General features: G+C 41.8%; 1 long non-coding RNA gene across 2 annotated transcripts; it reads right to left on the bottom strand.

Annotated features, from left to right (window-relative positions):
• Nucleotides 1-2,217: 2,217 nt before the first annotated feature.
• LOC140708841 (uncharacterized) lies at nucleotides 2,218-22,094 on the bottom strand. 2 transcript variants are annotated; one of them, XR_012089074.1, is made up of 5 exons: nucleotides 21,611-22,094; nucleotides 14,377-14,480; nucleotides 4,524-4,737; nucleotides 4,181-4,324; nucleotides 2,218-2,712 (listed from the first exon to the last, which is right to left on the bottom strand). It is a non-coding gene; the product is annotated as an uncharacterized lncRNA (long non-coding RNA). The 2 variants fall into 2 exon arrangements; XR_012089075.1 differs by having other exon boundaries at nucleotides 4,560-4,737.
• Between the last annotated feature and the right edge of the window lie 1,500 nt (nucleotides 22,095-23,594).

Below are 23,594 nucleotides of genomic sequence, written 5' to 3'. Positions count from 1 at the left end.
TCAGCCTCCGAGTAGCTGGGACTACAGGTGCCCGCCACCTCGCCCGGCTAATTTTTTGTATTTTTTTTTGTAGAGACGGGGTTTCACCGTGTTAGCCAGGATGGTCTCGATCTCCCGACCTCGTGATCCGCCCACCTCGGCCTCCCAAAGTGCTGGGATTACAGGCGTGAGCCACCGGGCCCGGCCTAAGACAATCCCTTTTTAAAAACATATACAACACATACACACAACACATGTATATAAATATCTAGAAGTGTATGTGTATACATGTATGTATACACACACACATATGCCACCCATATATATATACAGTAAAATGTGCTTAACATGCTTAACAGTGTTTATCTTTGGAATGTGGGGGGGAATATATGCATATACTCAGTCATATTTTTAATATTATTAAGCAAAAATCCTATATAATGCTTGTAAAACAAAAAAGTAAATTCATAACTAGTGAAAAGAAAAACAATTAATCCTTCAGATATTTATGCCAAAGATATATTTGGCACAATTGGTAGAAAAATGAATAAATTATGAAATAGTTAACATACTTAAAGTAAAACTTTAGAACAAATTTCTTGCCTTGGTAGCTCAAGGCTGCTGCTCAGAGTTCTTTACCCAGAACAGCAGTTATCCAACCTACAGTCCATATTCAGTATTAATGATGAAGGTAAAAACAGATGAAAATCAGAACAGTTAACATTCCAGTTGATTTACCAGGATTCTATTAATTTGGTTATGTAGACAGGAGAATTCTTCTGAAGGTGGCTACTCCCTGGTAAAAAGATGAACTTGCTCTTAGAAGGCAGTGGGGTAAAGAATTTAGGACAAGGACTCTGGAGATAGACTGTTAGTTTGGGCCTATCCAAATGGGTCTACTCCTTACCTAAGACCTTCAAAAGGGAAAAGTGCATGGACCTTGGAGCCCAACAGTCTTGTCTTCCAATTCTGGTTTTGCCACTTCCTCTCTCTAAGCTACAACATCTTCATTGTACTAACCCTTACCCTATAAAAGAATTGTGAGGAAAGACATACATACACACACACACACACACACACACACACACACGGTATGTCACATAGTGCCTGATAAATAGTAAGTGCTTATTAGTTCCTTTACCCCTAAAGAGAAAACCATCCTCATCCTTTATAAGCTGCCTTCCATGAAAATGTTCCTGCTTTATTTCCATAGCCTTTAAAATATTCTAGACACTTATTTCTTTCTTTCTCGCTCTCTTTTTTTTTTCTTTTTTTTTTTTTTTGAGACAGAGTCTTGCTCTGTCACCCAGGCTCACCTGTAGTGGCATGATCTTGGCTCACTGCAACCTCCACCTCCCAGGTTCAACAGGTTCAAGTGACTCTCATGCCTCAACCTACCAATGGGTGTGGGCCACCAAACCTGGCTAATTTTTGTATTTTTAGTAGAGACAGGGTTTTGCCATGTTGTCCAGCTGGTCTCCAACTCCTAACCTCAAGTGATCTGCCCAGCGATGTCTCCTTAAGTGCTGGGATTACAGGCATGAGCCATAGCACCTAACCCTAGACATTCATTTCTTTTTTGTTTGTTTTTTATTGTTCGTTTGTTTTTTGAGATGGATATCACTCTGTTGCCCTGGCTGGAGTGCAGAGTGGCATGATCTCGGCTCACTGCAATCTCTACCTCCCAGGTTCAAGCTATTCTCCTGCCTCAGCCTCCTGAGTAGCTGGGACTACAGGTGCATGCCACTATCCCCAGCTAATTTTTTTGTATTTTTAGTAGAGATGAGATTTCACCATGTTGCCCAAGATAACCTTGAACTCCTAACCTCAGGTGATCCGCCCACCTTTGCCTCCCAAAGTGCTGGGATTACAGGCATGAGCCACCGCACCCAGCCAGCATTCATTTCTCAAGTATCTAAGAAACCACATCATCTGATCAACGCTTTAATCAATCAAACACCTGTTAGCTAGTCTCAGTGGTACAGGCAATATTTCATTCTAGTCTTGAGCATAAAACTTCCAGATCAGCTGTTTAAATTTGGTCTCTAGGATTCTCATGCTGTACTTTTCCACAGCAATGGTGTCCATATGTAGTAGAACCAAATGATTATTGCCCTTCTGCTAACATCAGATGACCAGATACCACAGTGAGGAAGACCTCTTCACCAAAGAGAGATTCTGTGCCCACCACCGCCACTTGCTGCAGTAACACTGGGGAAAAAACTACCAATCACAACATTTCTGGAGGGAAAAGGATTTTTATCAAAACCTAAACTTTACAGACAGAGGAGGAGTTCTGTTATAGACAACAAAATATCCCTGCCAAATAGGAAGCTCAGTAAGGGTAGATTTATGGAGATGATAGAAAATAGGCACCTGCATAATCTAGGAGCCAAAGCATAAGATTGCCTATCTGCTTCTCTCTCAACACACACAATCCCACCCCTCTTCACTTTTCTCTGCCATGAAACACATTTATGGTCCTGGCTCTAGAAAAATGAGCAGGACCAGGGGAAGAAGTCAATTCTTTCCATAATCAGTGACACTAATCTTGGAGTAAGTGTGAGTGGCTGAGGCATCCCCAGTTATGGGTGGAGAGTCCTCTTCAGTGAGTTCACTCTTCTGCTTGAATCAATTTTGTCTTTTCTGAGGAAATAGTATCCATGTGGCTTGGTTGAGATGTTAAAACTCTGACAGCTCCACAGCACCAGGAATTGCAAAGGCAGAGGGCTCCTAGAAAACAGTAATTATATTGATGATTCATGATGGCAATCGCTAATTTTCAAATAGCTTAAGAGTTCAGGCACTAAAGTGTGAGTTACTCATGTAAATTCTTATCACCACTCTAAAGATGTTGTCCAAACTGGCTTCATGGGCATGTTAACTTCTACAGTTGCAAATGGCCCTGCACCCAGAAGAGCCCCACACTTGGTTCAATGCTCTGCTATCACCATCTGGAGATTGTTAATAATTTTTGAACAAGAGACTCTGTATTTTCATTTTGCACTGGCCTCACGCATCATGCAGTTGGTCTGATAGAATGTCTTCAGACTTTTTCTGTAGTCAAGAAAAGGAAACAATTCTTTCCCATTCTCTGGATTCTATCCCTTGTTCAAGGTATGTTTGGTGCACAGGGATTGCTTCCCAATCCCTCTTCTGGTGTTTAGGTGGTAAAAGTGAAGTGCAGGGAAAAAAAATCAAGAAAGGATTTTTTTTTTTCTTTTTTTTTGCCTTTTTTTTGGAGAAGGATATATTTTAAAAAATAGATCACTGAACAATAAGAAGTCATGTATGGCTGGACATGGTGGCTCACTCCTGTAATCCCAACACTCTGAGATGCCAAGGTGGGCAGATCACCTGAGGTCAGGAGTTCAAGACCAGCCTGACCAATATGCTGAAACCTCGTCTCTACTAAAAATACAAAAAAAATTAGCCAGGCTTGTTGGCGCTGCCTGTAATTCCAGCTACTCAGGAGGCTGAGGCAGGAGAATCACTTGAACCCAGGAGGCAAAGTTTGCAGTGAGCTGAGACAGTGCCACTGCATCCCAGCTCCCAGCTTGGGCAACAGAGCAACACCCTGTCTCAAAACAAAACAAAACAAAGAAGTCTTGAATGAGCATTCATGATCAGAAATCAAAGACAAAAAGGGGTAGGTTACATGACTGGGTGTTGCTATAGCTTCCACATATTTGAGAACTTTACAGAAAAGGAAAAGAAAAACCAAAGAAAGTAGCTTTATCCACTTCCTGGGAGGTTAACTCTCCCTCTTCGGCCTCACAGAATCCAATGATCACTCACCAGATAGCAGAAATAGAGCATAGCTGAATGGATTTATGAAGTAAGGAAACTTAGAAGTGACTTTTGTTGGGTCAGGTCCCCAACTTACTTCCAAAATTTGTATATAGTGCATAAGTAAGGAGAAGAACACAAAAGTACCTGTCAACCCAAAAAAAGGAGGGAGAGATCAATCTGCTAATTAGCTTATCAATACTTAAAAGATTTAACTGTAGTATTATGATCAGAGAACCAAATTATTTCATCACCTCCCCTCATTCTTCTTCTCCCTCCTTTCAGACCATTTTTTCTCCTAGCTTTTCCTTTTCCCTTGTACCCTCCTGAAAATTTTTTAAGAGGCTAATTAAGCCTCTTCCACCCTCACCCCAAGGCCAAGACATTCGGAATTATTCCTGCCTCTGTTTACCTGTGACAATGCAGATGGATGCACAGAAAATATACCGTTTCTGGGTCTCAGGGAATAATTGAAGGAAGGTCAGCAACAAAAATTTCAAGCAGAATGAGAGGAGAAGGGCACTAATCATAGAAATTCCACCCAGTATGAAGTTGGCTAAAGAGAGAGAGAGAGAGGTGTAAGTTCTTTTCAGGGCTATCTCTGGTTTTCGGAGTTCCCCAGTTCTAAAGGTCACATAGTGAAGTTTGGTGGATGTCAGCAGGAAGAAGTAGTTGTGAGGGAAATAAGGGGAAGGAGTAACGAGGCTAAGGTTAGTAATGACATTTAGCCCTCCCTTTTTAAATCCAGGACTTACTTGACTTGTGTTTGGGCATTCAACACACCATCTTACCACTGCAGTCCATGAAAAGTACACTGACAAGAACATTGGGATCTCCAGGCAGTTCTATTTCTACCCAGGAAGAGATGAAGGAAGACCACCAAAGCAGAGTGGCAGCCAGGAAATTACAGATAAGGATCATGGCACTGCTCAGTTTCTTCATCCTGTACCACTCATGAAGAAGCATCGCCTAAGAAGAAAGTTGGGGAAAAGGGAGGAGTTTCTTTAAATTCTCCATATTTACTTCTCACCCTTCAAAAACAATTCCTAATGATCCCTCGTTTCTAAAACTCTCTTAAGTCTTCCATTCAAGCCCCAATATCCTCTCTACAGTTTAACTCCTTACTCATTTAACAAATACTTACTGCATGCCCATAATGTGTCACGCCTTAAGTTCTGTTACATTGTCTTTTAACTGACCCTAGTAATTATCCCCACAATTCTAGACTCCAGATTAACAGCACCTCCCCCAAATAAGTTTATCAGGCCCTTCCCCAGCTTGAAACTCCCCTAACTCCTTTTGATTACCTCTAAATATAATCCTTGGGGTAATATCCAAGCCCTTCCTTATTCTAGCCTCAGTCTATCTTTCCAATTTTATTTGTCTACTTCCTTTCTATAATTCAACCTCTTTGCCAAAAAAGGTCATCACATTGCTTCCCAAATCCTATATAGGCAAGATTTTCTGGAATGGGCTCCATTTTAAACTTTCTATTCCACTGCCCACTAAGTACCATCCAAATATCCTTCATTCATACAGTAAATAAACATGTTTTGAGCACCTACTATGTGTCCACAGTGCTTACATTGTTCTAAGTACCTGATGCTGGTTTGCAAAAGAAATATGGTTACTATTTAGACACATCCCCAGAGTGGCACAAACCTTTGCCAGAGCACATGTCCATCTACTAGCTCCTTCCTCTTCAGTCTCTCCAATGGCCAGTATAAATCTACCCTTCAAGGCCCAAGCTTGGGCTAGAAGCTTACTCAACCACAGTGCCCAAACAGCTCACTTTGTGTGAACACATATGACTGTGATTGACTGCCCAATTTCACAGTCAATCATGTATCACTTCATATATTTATCTTTTCCTCTGTGAATGTTTTGACTTCCTAACTAAATCAGAGACAGTCCCCATTCTCGTAGTACTTGCATTCTTATGGATGTAGACAGTAAACAGACAAATAGAGAACAATGGAACAGGCTGGAGGTGGGACCAGAAAGTAGCCATAGTGTTAACTATTTAATATAAGATGGTCAGGAATGATCTTATAATGCCACATTTGAGCAGAGACCTAAGAAAGTAGGAGACTGAACTGAGCAGATATCTGGGAAAACCTCATCCAAAGACCTAGAGGCAGAAGCAAGCAGGAAGGCCTGCATTACAGCTGGAGTGGACTGAAGGAGGGTGCTAGAGTAAAGAAGCTGGCAGGAACCAGATTGTGTAGGACCCTGTAAGCAGTGCTAAGGAATATTTTATTTACTTATTTATTTATTTTATTTATCTATTTAATTTTTTTTTTTTTAGACAGAGTCTCGCTGTGTTGCCCAGGCTGGAGTGCAGTGGCGTGATCTGGGCTCACTGCAAGCTCCACCTCCCGGGTTCACGCCATTCTCCTGCCTCAGCCTCCTGAGTAGCTGGGACAACAAGTACCTGCCATCACGCCTGGCTAATTTTTTTTGTATTTTTAGTAGAGACAGGGTTTCACCATGTTAGCCAGGATGGTCTCGATCTCCTGACCTTGTGATCTGCCTGCCTCGGCCTCCCAAAGTGCTGGGATTACAGGCGTAAACCACCACGCCCCGCCTGCACTAAGGAATATTTTATTTTGAAAAGACTTTGGAGGGTTTGAGCAGAGGAATGACATTATCTAATTTACATTTTTATGGATTCACTCAGTTGCCATGTTAGGATTGGACTACGAACCTAGGATTAATTTAAGCAGGAAACTCAGTAAAATTTTACCATAATGCTGTAATATGAGACAATGGTGGTTTAGAACATGCCTTTTTTTTTTTTTTTTTTTTTTTTTGAGACGGAGTCTTGCTCTGTCCCCCAGGCTGGAGTGCAGTGGCGCGATCTCGGGTCACTGCAAGCTCCGCCTCCTGGGTTTACGCCATTCTCCTGCCTCAGCCTCCCGAGTAGCTGGGACTACAGGCGCGCGCTACCTCGCCCGGTTAGTTTTTTGTATTTTTAGTAGAGACGGGGTTTCACCGTGTTAGCCAGGATGGTCTCGATCTCCTGACCTTGTGATCCGCCCGCCTCGGCCTCCCAAAGTGCTGGGATTACAGGCTTGAGCCACCGCGCCCGGCCTTTTTTTTTTTTTCCTTGAGACAGTCTGGCTCTGTTGCCCAGGCTGGAGTACAGTGGCGTGATCTTGGCCCACTTCAACCTCTGCCTCGCGGGTTCGAGCAATTCTCCTGCCTCAGACTCCCAAGTAACTGGGATCACAGGAATGTGCCACTATGCCCAGCTAATTTTTATACTTAGTAGAGACGGGGTTTCACCCTGTTAGCCCAAGCGATCCTCCTGCCTCACCCTCCTACAGTGCTGGGATTACAGGTGTGAGCCACCACGCCTGGCCTGGAATATGTTCTTAGCAGTGAAAGGCAAGAGAAGTCTTACCCTGTGGGTTTACTTTGCAGGGAGAGCTATTGGACTTAATGATGGATTAGACATGGGATATGAGAGACAAGAGTCAAGAATGGCCTCAAGGATTTTGGATCCAAATCTGTAAAGACTGAGTTGCTGCTTACTAATACGGGTAAGACCATAACAGAGGCAAATAGAATGTACAAGAAGGGAGTTAGAGAAGTTTGATTTTACACGTTACATCTGACATGCTGATCAGATATCTAAAGATGTTAGTAACTATACAAAATAGCATGGTCATCAGGGAAGAGGTCCAGGCTACGAGTAAAAGGAGTAAAAATTTGGGAAATATACATAATACATGAGAATTAAAACCATAAGAGTGAATGGGATCACCCAGGGCATAAGTGTAAACCAAGGAGAGAAGTGATTCTAGGACTTAACTCTAAGGCTTTCCATTATTTAGAGGTCCAGAGATGAAAAGTACCCAGCAAAGAGGACTAGGAAGGATTAGCCAGTGAAGCAGGAAGAGCTCAAATGAGAGTGGTGTACCTTGGTTTCTTTGATTTTCTTGAAGATACAAGAAAAGAATTTTTTTTTTTTTTTTTTTTTTTTTAAAGAGAGTGGTATAGCAGAAGCCAAGAGAAGAAAATATTTCAAGGAGAAAATGTCTAACTGCGTCAAAGGTTATCAATCGGGCAGGTTAAGATAAGACATGACCAGGTGTTGTGGCTCACACCTGTGATCCCAGCACTTTGAGAGGCCAAGGTGAGAGGATGGCTTGAGGTTAGGAGTTCGAAACCTGAGCAATATAAGACTCCATCTCTACATAATAAAAATAATAATAAAAAAAGGTGAGACGTGAAAATCTATCACTGGTTCAGCAAAGCAAAGGTCACTATGACCTTGATAAAATCTTTTTTAGAGGAGTGCTAGGGACAAAAAGCCTGACTGGAGAGGAAGGTTCAAGAAAGAATGGATGGAAGCCCAGGCGCAGTGGCTCATGCCTGTAATCCCTGCACTTTGGGAGTTTGAGGCAGGCAGATCACCTGAGGTCAAAAGTTCAAGACCAGCCTGGTCAACATGATGAAACCCTGTCTCCACTAATAATACAAAAAAAATTAGCCGGGCATGGTAGCACATCCCTGTAATCCCAGCTACTCAGGAGGCTGAGGCAGGAGAATCTGGGAGGCGAAGGTTGCAGTGAGCGGAGATCATGGCATTGCACTCCAGCCTGGGCAACAGGAGCAAAATTCCATCTCAAAAAAGAAAAGAAAAGAAAAGCAGAATATATGCATGTTTAAGTACATGGATGAGGTATTGAGAATGTGTGAAAAATGTCTTCTGATTGCTTCTATTTCCTCAAATAGAAAGCAAGTTTGGCCGGGCACAGTGGGTCATGCCTGTAATCCCAGCACTTTGGGAGGCTAAGGCAGGCAGACCACGAGGTCAGGAGTTCGAGACCAGCCTGACCAACATGGTGAAACCCCGTCTCTACTAAAAATACAAAAAAATTAGCAGGGAATGGTGGCACGCGCCTGTAGTCCCAGCTGCTCAGGAGGCTGAGGCAGGAGAATCGCTGGAATCTGGGAGGTGGAGGCTGCAGTGAGCCAAGATCGTGCCACTGCACTCCAGCCTGGGTGACAGAGTGAGACTGTCTCAAAAAAAGAAAAAAAAAGAAAGAGAGAGAGAGGAATGGAGGAATAAAAATCTGAGTTCAAGTAAAAAAGAGAAAGATGGCCGGGCTCAGTGTCTCATGCCTGTAATCCTTGTACTTTGGAAGGCCAAGGTGGGCAGATCACTTGAGGTCAGGAGCTCAAGACCAGCCTAGCCAACATGATGAAACCCTGTCTCTACTAAAAATACAAAAATTAACTGGGCATGGTGGTGTATGCCTGTAATCCCAGCTACTCAGGAAGCTGAAGCAGGAGAATCGCTTGAACCTGGGAAGTGGAAGTTGCAATGAGCCGAGATCGTGCCACTGTGCTCCAGCCTGGGCGACACAGTGAGACTCTGTCTCAAAAAAAAAAAGAGAAAAAGATGTAAAATATCTAATGTTAAAAAAAATTTTTTTTAAAAAAGCTTTTTTTAAATTTTCTTTTTTTTTAATTTGATGATAGGTTTAAATCACTATCATCATATCAAATTCTTCTGTGTCCCGTCCTGAATTTCAGCCTAGCAATAATACTTGGAGATTTGTGTTCTGTGACCGAAGAAACCAGAAGGGTTTTTAAAGATGAGAGGCAGTAACTGGATTTATTTCTGGGGTGTCTGAAAGACTGCCTAATTCAGGAGTAAAACCTAAACACTTTAGAAACCAATGGATGTATCTAGAGGAGTGATGGAACACATTTTAAATGTCATAATTCACAATATACTGGAAATCACATTCTTTACAACTGTTTAAACTTATGATGTGAAATTTTTAGATGTCAACTTAAAAATGTAGAAGTGGATACAAAATTTTTCAACAGGATATGCTTTCAAAGTTTGAAGACCACTGTTCTAAAGTAGTTCTTACATGTGATGGGCTTCAAGGAGTCAGTCTTGCTAGTTGTGTGACACTGGCAAGTGACATAAATTCAGCTGTCTCCTTATCTGTAAAATGGGGATAGTAACAATACCCTATCTCAGTAGCTGTCCAACTTTAGTATTCATCAAAATAGAATGGACGGCTTTTTAAACAGACTGCTAGGTCCTCACCCCTAGAGTTTCTGATTCAGTGTATCTAGGGCCGGGCCCTAAAATTTATATTTCTAACAAGTTTCCAGGTGATGCTGATGCTGCTGGTCCAGGGACCACACTCTGAGAACCTATGGCCTATCTCATAAGGTCACTGAGAAAATTTAAAACATTAGTAGATAAAATGCTTAAACTGTACTGGGACATAGCAGGTGCTAATATTTATTAGCCAATATCATCAATTAGGACTGGATTCACTGTAACAGAAAATTCTACTCCAGTGGATTAAACAGGAAAGAGTACTATCTCATTTAATAAGAGGTCCCAAGGTAAATCATCCAGTGGTGGCACTACTATCAAGAACGTCCCCAGTTCCTTCTGTCTTCTTGCTCAGTTGCCTTTGTTCCATGGCTTTTATCATCACAAATGTATGATAGCTGCTGTTCCTCCAGGAATTCTGTCTGCATTCCTGAGAGGCAGAAAGAAGGGCAAAAATGCACAGGGCAAAGAATTGATGGAGTGTTGCAGCCAAGCTGCTCCCTTTTAAAAAAATGTTTCCCGAAGCCCCCACAGTGACACTGACTTGAATCACAATGATCAGATCCAGGTCACATGCTACCCCAACTACAAAGAAATCAGAGAAAGAAAGAATTTTTAGTTCTCCAGCCACTATGGTGGAGGAAATCAAAGGAGAATGCAGTTTGAGACAGACAATATATTTCACTTGCCTGAAGGGTACCCATGAACACCAAGAAACTCATGCAAAATATCAAGTGTATATATATTTTTCTGAAGAGTCAGTCCACAGCTTTCATGAGATTCTTAGAGTCCAAAAACAAGGGCTTTCAAGCCCTAGTTTCTTGACTTGAAGGCCTAAGTATTTTCACAAAAAGGATGTCCATTCCTCTTCATCCCCTCTGTCTGCCATCACATTAAATCATAACACCTGAGGGCATGGAACTCTCTTAATTGCTGTATCCTTTCCTTTTTTCTAAAAAAGATTCTGAAATCATTGTAAATGCTGCTTATACTATTACATATTTGTCTATAATTTGTCCTTAAGTATATTCTTTTGTGTGTGTATGTTCTTAATGTGATTTCCCAAATAGATAATATACTTTTTTTTTTTTTTTTTTTTTTTTGTGAGACAGACTCTTGCTCTGTCAACCCAGGCTGGAGTGCAGTTGCACCATAATGGCTCGCTGCAGCCTCAAACTCCTAGGCTCGAGCCAGTCTCCCACCTCAGTAACCTGAGTAGCTGGGACGACAGGCATGTGCCACTATGCATAGCTAAGTTCAATTTTTTTGTAAAGATGAGGTTTCACTATGTTGACCAGGCTGGTCTTGAACTCCTGGGCTCAAGTGATCCTCCCACCTTGGACTTCCAAAGCATGTCCTTGTATATTTTCTTCCTTTGTCGTTTGCATAAAGTTGGGAAGCAAGGAGCATTAACATCCGAAATAAGTTGCTGTGTCCTGAATTTCAGCCTGGCGATAATACTTGGAGATTTGTGTTCTCTGACTGAAGAAACCAGAAGGGTTTTTAAAGATGAGAGGCAGTAACCGGATTTATTTCTGGGGTGTCTGAAAGACTGCCTAATTCAGGAGTAAAACCTAAACACTGAAGGATTTGCATTCTTCAACATATGACTTCCACATAATGGGAAGACTTATCAAAAAAATCTTTACTGGGATCATCTGGAATCTCACCCTGAAAACACTTAGATCAAAAGTACTAATTGTGAAGTATCAGCTGAACAGTGTATAAAACAGGTTGGAAATAAGTTCTAAAATTATTAAAATGGTAGAATTGAGAAAGTTTAAAGATATTTAAGAATAGCACATAGGTTTATATCCTGGGTAAAATGCATTTAGAAAGTTAACATTTGCTACTCCTGACAGTATGGGTCTGAGTTTGGTAGAAAGAGCCTTCCCATTTACAAACCAGCCAAGTGAATGTTCCACTGTGCAGAGAAGAAGCGATTTACAAGAAATGGGGAATACTTTTTAAAAGAACAAGCTAGGCTGGGCGCAGTGGCTTAAGCCTGTAATCCCAGCACTTTGGGAGGCTGAGGCGGGAGGATCGCTTGAGCCCAGGAGTTCAAGACCAGCCTGGGCAACATGGTAAAACTCCATCTCTACTAAAAATACAAAAAAAGAAAAAAAAAAAAAAAAAAAAGGAGCAGGGTGTGGTAGTGCACATCTGTAATCCCAGCTCCTTGGGAGGCTGAGGTACAAGAATCACTTGAACCCAGGAAGTAGAGGTTGCAGTAAGCCAAGATCGTGCCACTGTACTCCAGCCTGTGGGACAGACCGAGACACTGTCTCAAAGAAACAACAACAAAAAAATAAAATAGCAAGCTAAAAACCTTATAAAAGTCAGTATTTCAATAAAATTAATTTTTGTTTTGTCCCAACAATGTTATATTTAACGTAATTTTGCACCACTTTTCACAGTGAATCATTTTTATTTTTTTTGATATCTAACTCAAGCCCCAATTTTTTTTGCAGTTCAGATAACCTGACTTTCAATCAGCAGATGTATTAGCTCCCTTATGTTGGCCTTAACCTATTTATGGGTTAAGAAAATTTGGAAAAGGTAAGTGGTCATTTCCAAGTTAGGCTCTCTAATGAGAAGAATTCCTGAAATTTGAAAATACACTGATCCAGTTCAGAGTCTCAGCTTTTGGTATCTCTGCTCTTTAAACATCAAAAAAGAGAAGAGTGACAAATTGATTTTGGGCAGCCATAAAACCATGTTAAATGTTAATATGAATGGTTTCCTTAAATATGGAGTTACCTGGTGTCAAATGGGATGTTAGAAACTGGTTAGAAATTAGTCATATTTGCAAGCTCCCTTATTAGCAGATATCATGGGTTGAACTGTGTTCCACCAAAATTCATATGTTGCAGTCCTAAAACTTGGCACCTCAGAATGTGACCCATATTTGGAGACAGTGCCTTTAGAGAGTTACTGCAAGGCCAGCTGAAAGTAGGTCATTAGGATGTGATCGAACCCATCCTAATATGGCCAGTGTCCTTTTAAAAAGGGAAAATTTGGATACAGACATACACAGAGAGAAGACAATGTGAAGGGACATAGGAAAGAATGGCTATCTACAAGCCAAGGAGAGAGGCTGGAACAGATCTTTCCCTCATTGCCTTTAGAAGGAATCAACTCTACTGAAACCTTGATTTTGGATTTCTAGCCTCCAGAACTGTGAGACAAATTTTTGTTGTTTAAGTCACTCGGTTATGATATTTTGTTATGGCAGCATTAACAAACTAGTACAGCAGGGATTCTCTGATGTCGTACAAGTTTTCTTTCACTCCTTCCATTCAAACACCGCTCTCTTCTTTCCCCATGCAAGGACACTGATGTACAGGAAAGGCTGAGCTTTAGCTGAAAAAGTTCCCACTCTTAATGCTTATAAACTCTTTCCTAAATACGTGGCATCTTTGATGTCAGAATCTCCCAAGTTTTAGCTTAACATAGAATGTGAGCCAAAGTGTTGCATGCAACTTTCATTCTGTCATTGCTTAAAAGGAAGCTCCCAGGTCACAATATTTTCTTTCCCTTTCCTGCAGGCTGTGATTCTCTTTCATCCATGTGAACAAGGCAATCCCCAGGAGGTCCAAAAGCAGCAAGAAGAACACAGACCCTTGGAGAACTTTGTGAAGAAAGGCTTCTAGAAGTCTCTGGTTTGCCCTTCAACAGCACATTTATATGACATAGAAAATTTTTTATCTTGCTTAAATCGTTGTTACTTGGTCTTTATGGTACTAATCAAATAAACATCCTAACTGAAAGAAAACAGAATAGAATTAAGGACTGATAACTAAAGAGGGACCAAAGTTTACACACACCTACCTAGATTATTCCGAAAGTCTCTTGACTGATTTTACTGTTTTTGGTCTTGTCCCTGTTCAATGCATTCTCCACATTATAACTATAATCTAAGACATAATCTGGTTATGCTACCTGCTTGTTAAGAAACCACTGCCTAGAGTTGATTTGTATTGTCTTATACAGTAGCCACTAAAATTCAATAAAAATTCAGTAGTACTAGCCACATTTCAAGTGTTTTTGTTGTTGTTTTTTGTTTGCTTGCTTTTTTTTTTTTTTTGAGGCAGGGTCTCTCTCTGTCACCCAGACTGGAGTGCAGTGGTGCAAATATAGCTCACTGATGCCTCGACTTCCCAGGCTCAAGTGATCCTCCCACCTTAGCCTCCCAAGTAGCTGGGACTATAGGGGCATACCACCATGCCTGACAAGTTTTTATATTTTTTGTGAAGACAGGGTTTCATCATTTTGCCCAAGCTGGTCTCAAACTCCTGAGCTCAAGGGATATGCCCACCTCAGCCTCCAAAAGTGCTGGAATTACAGGCATGAGCCACCGTGCCCAGCCTCAAGAGTTTAATAGTCACATGTAGCTAGCGATTACTGTGTTGGACAACACAGATACAGGATAAAGTTCTATTGGACAGTATTGGGCTAGGAGATGCATGTCCAAGTCTCCCACATGTCCTGTAAAACTTTCTCTCCAGACTTACCTGCTCTCACCATACACTTAGTCAAGGCCACCATGCTATTTCTTAGCCTTGCACTTCTTCATAATGCTGCTGCCAAGGAATTCTCTCTCCTCCACCTTGTCCACCTAGAAAATAATTTTTTTTTTAAGTATTACCTTATTTACACACACACCCAAAAAACCCCAGAAGCATTGAGTAGTTCAAGAATTAAATTTGAATACATCTTCCCTTTTATCTACTATCCCTACAAAGATTAGCAGATCCAGAGAAGGGTCTTCATTTTAAAAATAAAAGATTTATAACTTAACAAAAAAACATAATCCAATTAAAAACTAGACAAAAAACTTGAATAAGCATTTCTCCGAAGATATGCAAATGCAAAGAGATGCACAACATCACTAATCACTAGGGAAATGTGAATAAAAACCACAAAGAGATACCACTTCACACTCACTAGGCCACCTACCTTTAAAAAAAAAAAAAACGAGCAGAAAATAATGAATGTTGGCAAGGATGAAGAGAAATTGGAATCCTTGTACACTGTTGGTGAGAATGTAAAATAATATAGCTGCTATGGAAAACAGTATGGCAATTCTTCAAAAAATGAAAAATAGAATTACCATATAACCCAGTAATTCCTTTTTTGGGTATACTCTAAAGAATTAAAGGCAGGATCTCAAAGAGATATTTATTTATAAACCCCATGTTCGTAGCAGTATTATTCACAATAGCCAGAAGGTGAAAGCAAACCAAGTGACTATTGACAGATGAATGGATAAACAAAATGTGGTATATACATATAGTGAAATATTGTTCAACTCTAAAAAGTAAGGGAACTGACATGCTACAACATGAATGAAACTTGACAGCATTATCCTAAGTGAAACAAGCCTGTCACAAAAAGACGAATACTGTATGATTCCATTTATCTGAGGTACCTAGAGTAGTCAAATTCATAGAGACAAAAAGCAGAATGGTGATGTCCAGGGGCTGAAGGGAGAGGGGAATGGGGAGTTATTGCTTAATAGGTACAGTTTCCATTTTATAAGATGAAAAGAGTTTTGCAGATAGATGGTAGCGATGGTCGCACAACAATGTGAATGTACCTAATACCACTGAACTGAACACTTAAAAACAATTAAGATAGGGCCAGGTGTGGTGGCTCATGCCTGTAATCCCAGCACTTTGGGAGGCTGAGGTGGGTGGATCATGAGATCAGGAGATTGAGACCATCCTGGCTAACATGGTGAAACCCCGTCTCAACTAAAAATACAAAAAATTAGCCAGACGTGGTGGCGGGCACCTGTAGTCCCAGTTACTCAGGAGGCTGAGGCAGAAGAATGGTGTGAACCCGGGAGGCAGAGCTTGTAGTGAGCCGAGGTGGTGCCACTGCACTCCAGCCTGGGCGACAGAGCAAGACTCCCTCTCAAAAAAGAAAAAAAGATAGGCTGGGCGCAGTGGCTCACACCTGTAATCCCAACACCCCAACACTTTGGGAGGCCGAGGGGGGCGGATCCCAAGGTCAAGAGATTGAGACCATCCTGGCCAACATGGTGAAACCCTGTCTCTACTAAAAATACAAAAAAAATTAGCTGGGCGTGCCTGTAATCCCAGCTACTCAGGAGGCCGAGGCAGTAGAATCGATTGAACCCAGGAGGCAGAGGTTGCAGTGAGCCTAGATTGTGCCACTGTACTCCAGCCTGGCAACACAGCAAGACTCCGTCTCAAAAACACAAACAAACAAACAAACAAAAAAACCCATTAAGATGCTAAATTTTATGTGTATTTTATTACAATTGTTTTAAAAAGATCCATATTTAAATCTCATTCCTAAAAAGGTAAGTTTTGAGCAAGCCCTGACTCTACCCAGTTCACAACCATATCTTCAAACATCCCACATTCTCTTTTTTTTTTTTTTTTAAGAGACAGAGTCTTGCTCTGTCACTCCGGCTGGAGCATAGTGGCACAATCGTAGCTCACTGTAATCTCAAACTCCTGGGCTCAAGCAACCTTCCACCTCAGCCTCTGGAGTAGCTAGGACTATAGGTGCAGGCCATCACACTCCACTAATTGTTTTTATTTTTTGTAGTTGGGGGAAAGAGGGATGGGCTGGGTATTCTTGCTTTGTTGCCCTGGCTGGTCTCCAACTCCTGGCTTCAAGTGATCCTCCCACCTCAACCTCCCCCGAAGTGCTGGAATTACAGGCATAAGCCACCGAGCCTAACCTATCCCATATTCTTAAAACATACCTTATGATCCTGCTTTTCCAAAGAGAAGAGCACACATGCACAAAAATGCATACAAGGAATGTATGACCAGCCTGGACAACATGGCAAAACTCCATCCCTAGTAAAAATACAAAAATTAGCTGAGTGTGGTGGCATGCGCCTATAGTCCCAGCTACTCACCAGGCTGAGGCAGGAGAATCACTTAAACCCAGGAGGCAGAGGTTGTAGTGAGCTGAGATTGCAACACTGCACTCCAGCCTCGGTGACAGAGCAAGACTTTGTCTCAAAAAAAAACAAAAGCGTGAGAAGATTCATAAAAAGATGGTTACGCTTGTTTAAATAAGGTTGGAGAGGAATGGAAAGAAGGGTAAGTGTAAAGTGGCAGTTAAGAGAAAAATCTGCTGGGCAAGAAACATCTCATTCATTTATAGAAGGGTCTTGCAATTCCTGAGTGGATGCATGTGACTAGTGGTGTGCTAGGCAGGCTCTAGCCCAAGTGAAGGAGATTGGGGCAGCTGCCATGAAGCACGCAGATCTTCGAAAGGCAGGACATCACCTAGGACTCAACTCTGACATTTGCTGCAGCATCACCTGGTCTCCTGATCTCCCTTTCTGAGCAAAGCAGGTCTATAAAAAGAGAAAGAAGTCAGGAATAACCTAGTGCTAGTTCTGCTCACCCAGGCCAACTCCCATAAAAGTCCTTTCTGCACAATTCAGCTGCAAATAAACCTTCTCTCAATATATTAGCACCATCCAAATCCACCACCCAATACAAAGTAAATGCAAAATGCTCAACAAGGTGGCAGGACCAATATAAATTTAAACATGAATGGAAGAGCAGATATGTTTACAATGTGTTAGCTCATCATACAATACAATTTTTTTTTTTTTTTCCTGAGACAAGGCCTTGCTCTGTCACCCAGTCTAGGCTCTGTTGCAGTCACAGCTCACTGCAGCCTCAACCTCCTGGGCTCTAGCAATCCTCCCACTTCAGCCTCCTGTGTAGCTGAGACTACAGGCACACACCACCATGCCCAGCTAATTTTTAAATTCTTTTGTAGAGACAGGGTTTCGCCCCATTGCCCAGGCTGGTATCAAATTCCTGAGCTCAAGTAATCCACCTGCCTTGGCCTTCCAGCATTCGGATTACAAGTGTAAGCCATGGCGCCCAGCTAAAATGTGATTGTTAATCTATGTTCATCTGTCCTAAAGAAATGTGACACTTCAGGAAAAAACAGACATTAGCTATTTAATAAAACAAAATTTTTCTGTGTAATAGTGTTATATACAGGGAATGAAGGAAAAATATGTTTCTTCAGTTACATGTTTAACTGTATATATATATAATTATGTGTGTATATATTTATATATAAAGCTATATATAGTTAATTGTACATATATACATATATAATTGTATATATGGGTATATATATATGAGATACATACACACAGTTATTCACAGCATTGTTTGTAATGGTGAAAGATTAGAAACAACCTAATGTCTATCACCAGGAAATGAGTAAAGCCCAAGTGTTCATCACCAGGAAATGGCTTAAATATATTATGGTATATCCATATACAAATGAAGACACCGTCTATTAATACAGAAATCTCTTAAGAGATAGTGTTAAGTGAAAAAAAGATGGAAAGTATGCCACCTAACAAAGAAGTAAGAGTGAAAATAGCCGGGCGTGGTGGCTCACACCTGTAATCCCAGCACTTTGGGAGGCCAAGGCAGGCAGATCACCTGAGGTCAGGAGTTCAAGACCAGCCTGGCCAACATGGCGAAACCCAGTCTCTACTAAAAATAAAAAATTAGCCAGGCCCATTGGCACACGCCTGTAATCCCAGCTACTCAGGAGGCTGAGGCAGGAGAATTGTTTGATCTCTGGAGATAGAGGTTGCAGTGAGCCGAGATCACACAACTGCACTCCAGACTGAGTGATAGAGCCAAACTCCCTCTCAGAAACAAAAAAATTATTCTATCATTCTTTTTTTTTGCAGCAGATTCCCAGAAGTCAGCTTTCTTCTCCTTTCACTAGCTTTTCTCTTCTCCTTCCCTCTACCATGAGCACATACATACAAGATTACTTTCAATGTCACTAAAAATATTCTTTTAAAAGCCTACTTTGAAAGAGGTTTCTTTTTTTCTTTTTTTCTTTTTTTTTCTCTGAGACAGGGTCTCTGTCACCCAGGCTGGAGTGCAGTGGCGGGTACGGGCCACCATGACTGGCTAATTTTTGTTTTTAGTAGAGATGGGTTTTCACCATGTTAACCAGGATGGTCTTGAACTCCTGACGATCTACCCTCCTTGGCCTCCCAAAGTGCTGGGATTACAAGCATGAGCCACCACCTGAAAGAGGTTTCTTTTAAGAGTCTGTTTTTACCAGGCAATGACAACTTCCTTCCTATCATGAACTCTACCCCTTCCTGGCTAGATTCCGATCATCCTGGTGTATTTGTCACGTACCAAAATACAAATTTCTGGTCAACATTATAGGGCTCTTGATAGCTTCCAAAACGAGGCATATTTCCTGCCTAGAATGTTCCTTCCCCAGAATCCTCATGATTCACTCCTCATTCCTTAGTCTTTGCTTAAATAATGGTAAAGCCTTCCACATTCATCCTATTTAAAACTAACACCCATCCCTCACTCTACCCTACTCTATATTGCCCTTCTCTGATTTCTTTTTCTCCACAATACCATCACCTGAGAAACTGTATTTTCCTCTAGAATAAACTCCACAAAGATGGAGATGTTTGTCTTAAATGAATAAAGCCATGTCTCTTCAAAACCAATTAGTCAAAATTAGTATCATATTCTTAGTTACTATTTTTTCATAAACTGTCAATTTGGTGCAATCTGGTTCTCATATCCCATTCCCCTTTTCGAGACATTTCTTTAATCAACATACTACGGAAGCTTTCCTTTTCTTTGTAATAATTTTAAAAACCCAGGTCTTTGTGATTGCAATGCTTGCTAGAGGCATCATGCAGGAAATGGCAGAAAATGGGTCCTCTTATATGCTGAACCAATAGTTCATGGAATGGTTGTGTGGGGTCACAGATCTTGTAATCTGAAGTGTCCCACTGACTTAAAAGTAAAAAACACGTGGTTGGGTGCAGTGGCTCATGCCTGTAATCCCAGCACTTTGGGAGGCTGAGGTGGGTAGATCACCTGAGGTCAGGAGTTTGAGACCAGCCTGGCCAACATGGTGAAACCCTGTCTCTACTTAAAATACAAAAAATTAGCTGGGCATAGTGGTACACACCTGTAATCCCAGCTACTAGGGAGGCTGAGGCTGGATAATTGCTTGAACCCAGGAGGTAGAGGTTGCAGTGAACCGAGATCACTTCGTTGTACTCCAGACTGGGGGACAAGAGTAAGACTTCGTCTCAAAAAAAAAAAAAAAGTGAAAAACAGGCTTTGATGTTATACAGACATGAATGCAAATCCTTGGTTCTGCCACTTACTAGTTGTGGGACACTGGACTTATTACCAGGTTAAACCCTCTGAGCCTCAGCTTTACTGTGGTAAAATGGATATAACAATATCCAATCTCTCTAACAGAGTTGTGAGGATTAAATAACAAAATCTGTAAAACATTTAATAGTACTGGGCATATAACTCCTCAATAAATGTTATTACAATCACTGTGACAGAACAAAGATCACTGGAGGGATATTTCCAAATCATTAGAGGTTTTAAGATCATCACAACTGTAATTCCAGCATATGGGAGGCTGAGGTGGGCGGATCACTTGAGGTCAGGAGTTCAAGATCAGCCTGGCCAACATGGTGAAACCTCGGTTCTACTAAGTAGCTGGGTGTGGAGGCACAAACCTGTAATCCCTACTACTTGGGAGGCCGAGGCAGGGAAATCTCTTGAACTGGGGAAGCAGAGGATGCAGTGAGCCGAGTTGGCACCACTGCACTCCAGCCTGAGTGACAGAGCTAGATACCATCTCAAAAAAAGGGCAGCACTGAACTTTGTAACATTAACTCCTGACAGAAAAGACACTAGACATTGGAATTCTATGAGCCCCCAGCAGTGTCAGAAAATCCTTTTATATGGATTTTGTTTTTTGTTGAAGAAAAAACTTCTTAAACAGAGAAATAGTGCTGGATTTCTTTCTTTTTTATGTATTTATGTATGTATGTATGTATGTATGTATTTATTTATTTTGAGACGGAGTCTGCTCTGTCGCCCAGGCTGGATTGCAGTGGCGCCATCTCGGCTCACTGCAAGCTCCGCCTCCCGGGTTCACGCCATTCTCCTGCCTCAGCCTCCCGAGTAGCTGGGACTACAGGGGCCCGCCACCACGCCCGGCTAATTTTTTGTATTTTTAGTAGAGAGGGGTTTTCACCGTGTTAGGTAGGATGGTCTCGATTTTCTAATCTCGTGATCCGCCCGTCTCGTTCTCCCAAAGTGCTGGGATTACAGGCGTGAGCCACCGTGCCCGGCCAGTGCTGGATTTCTTGGATTAGATAAGGATAAAATGAGAACTACCTTACTCTACTCGTTCCTTGTATTATTCAAGATTCAGTACTTTGCTGGTAAGTTTCATCCAGCGAATCCAGCACACATGAATTAAGTGCTACTTAAGGTACAAGGCCTCCAACAGGCACGGTGTCAGAATAATGGTTTCTGTCCATCAGAACAAAGGGTGAGATGCGCCTCTTAGATTTGACTATAGCCCAATGGTCATCATCGCTGGCTGCACATTAACATTATCCAGGAAATTTTAAAGCTCTAGAGGTGATTCTAAGGAAGAGGAGGACTGAGAGGCCAACGGTTGAGATGCACTGCTACTGTCCGATGAGCACACACTCATCCATAACCTTATACATTTCCTATTCACCTGAAGCCCAGAATCATCAGTGTATTCAACACAGTCCCGCCATTTCTGTTTTCCAGGTGACTGTCTTCCACAAGATAGTGTTATCCAGAGCAGGTAAACTCCCTAGCACCTGTCGCTCAAGAACTTAAATCCCTCCCTGTACCCAACCCATCAACAGTGACTTACTACCATCCACAAGCCAGGCTGCTTCCCGATGCACCTTTTCTGCTGGGGAGTGCCCAGACAAAAGGCTGCTCCTGGACCAGAGGAGTCCCTGCAGTCATCGACTTCCTCCTTTCCAAAAGTCCGTAGGTTGCATTGGAGTCCGGAGGCGAAGCGCCGACACATGGGTGCCTTCATCTGCCCGTCACCTCCCAATTTTTGCAATGTGTTTCTTCTGAGCAAGAATGTGGGCCCTGGAAGCCAACTCAAGTCCCAGACCTAGGTTTCTTGACATTTCTCCAAGTCCCACCTGGGTCAGGTTGTAGGCTCCGGGGCCCGGCCCCTTTCGATCCGCATCAAAGAACCTGGCGATCCCGTTTGGGCACAAAAGCTCAGGGCGTTGGTCCCCGCGATCGCGAAAGCCCACTTCCAGAAAAACTTGACCACTAACGGTAAGCTTCGTGGGCAGCAAAAAGGGGAAGAAGGGTTTGCATCCCCTGTCGTCATTTCCGGGTCCGCTCTAGAAACCTCGGAAGTTTCCGCGTCTCTGTCGTTTATTCCGACTGTTAATGCTCCATGTGTCTTTAACTCTCCTCAGCTTCCCTTCTAAACAGGGCGAGAAGAAAGGTCCAGGTTTCCCAGAGAAATTGTGCGGAAAAAGTTTCAAAGTATATATACAAAGGTAGACAGAATAGTACAGTGCATGTGGTAGAACAGTGCTAATCATAGAGAAACAGTCAGAGTACCTACCTCTGTACTCCCTGTCACATGAGATGTATTTCTGTCCTAAGCCAATTGGATTATTCTTCTTTTTTCTCATTTTTATTTTTTATTTTGCAGCTGAATAATGCATTCTAACTTAACATTCTTAACTACAGCTCCTCACTTATTTCCACGTTGAAGGAATATTAATCCTCCTTTACCATGCATGCAGATATGTCAAGCCACATTTCTTCCAGTATGATTAACAGTCTTACCACTTACCAAGTTCTCAAATCTATTCTGCATGATCCCCTCCTCTCTGATAAATCTCCTTCTCTGAGTCCTTTAGCTTCCTGCTCCCGTATGGATTAGTTGCATTCTAGGTTTCTTGAATAGCTGTCATCCTGTGGTTTTTCATTTTTGAGCTCCTAGATTGGATCCATCATTTCCTGAGTTCAATGTCTTTCTCTTTCTTCCTCCCTATTCTCCCTGTAGTATATATATTCAGTTTGCTTCTTAAAATGTAGGTCAGCTTTTTGAGTCGTCATATGTTTATAAATGTCTTTATTCCAACTTCACATTTGATGTCATGCATAGCTATGGAATTCTGTGTTAAAACATTTTTCCTCCAGATTTTGAGACATTATTTTGTTTTCTCCTAACATTCATTCAAGGTTGCTGATGAGACGTCTGATGCAGAAAGAGTATCTTTCTCTTGTAGACTAATAACTTGCCCACCACCACTACCTCTGAAAGCTGTTATAATCTGATGTAGTTTGCTATCAGTCTTATGCCACCGTGAGCAGGTCTATAAAAGTCTACTCTTGAAGGCTGAGGAAAGTGAGAGGCCAAAGAAAGAGGCTGACAATTCAGTTTGTCAGAAAGAAACATTTAATAACAGAAGCCATGTCTTGAGTGGCAGCTAGACAAGATGATAGATCCCCACATTGTCACCGGCCAAACCCAGAGCTTATGAACCACATGGGGATTTGCCTAAGGGCAGGATTTTTTTTTTTTTTTTTTTTTTTTTTTTGAGACAGGATCTCCTTCTGTCACCCAGGCTGGAGTGGCCAGATCTTGGCTCACTGCAACCTCTGCCCTCCCAGGTAAAGCGATTGTCATTCCTCAGCCTCTGGAGTAGCTGAGACTACAGGCACGCCCCACCATGCCAAAACTAATATTTGTGTTTTGGGTAGAGATGGGGGTTTCACCGTGTTGGCCAGGCAGGTCTCAAACTCCAGACCTCAACTGATCCGCCCACCTCAGCCTCCCAAATGGTTGAGATTACAGGTGTGACATACCTCGT

This window comes from Chlorocebus sabaeus, chromosome 17 (assembly GCF_047675955.1).
Source record: "Chlorocebus sabaeus isolate Y175 chromosome 17, mChlSab1.0.hap1, whole genome shotgun sequence".
Classification (NCBI taxonomy): Eukaryota; Metazoa; Chordata; class Mammalia; order Primates; family Cercopithecidae; genus Chlorocebus; species Chlorocebus sabaeus.
This window is presented reverse-complemented; position numbering and strand designations above follow the sequence as displayed.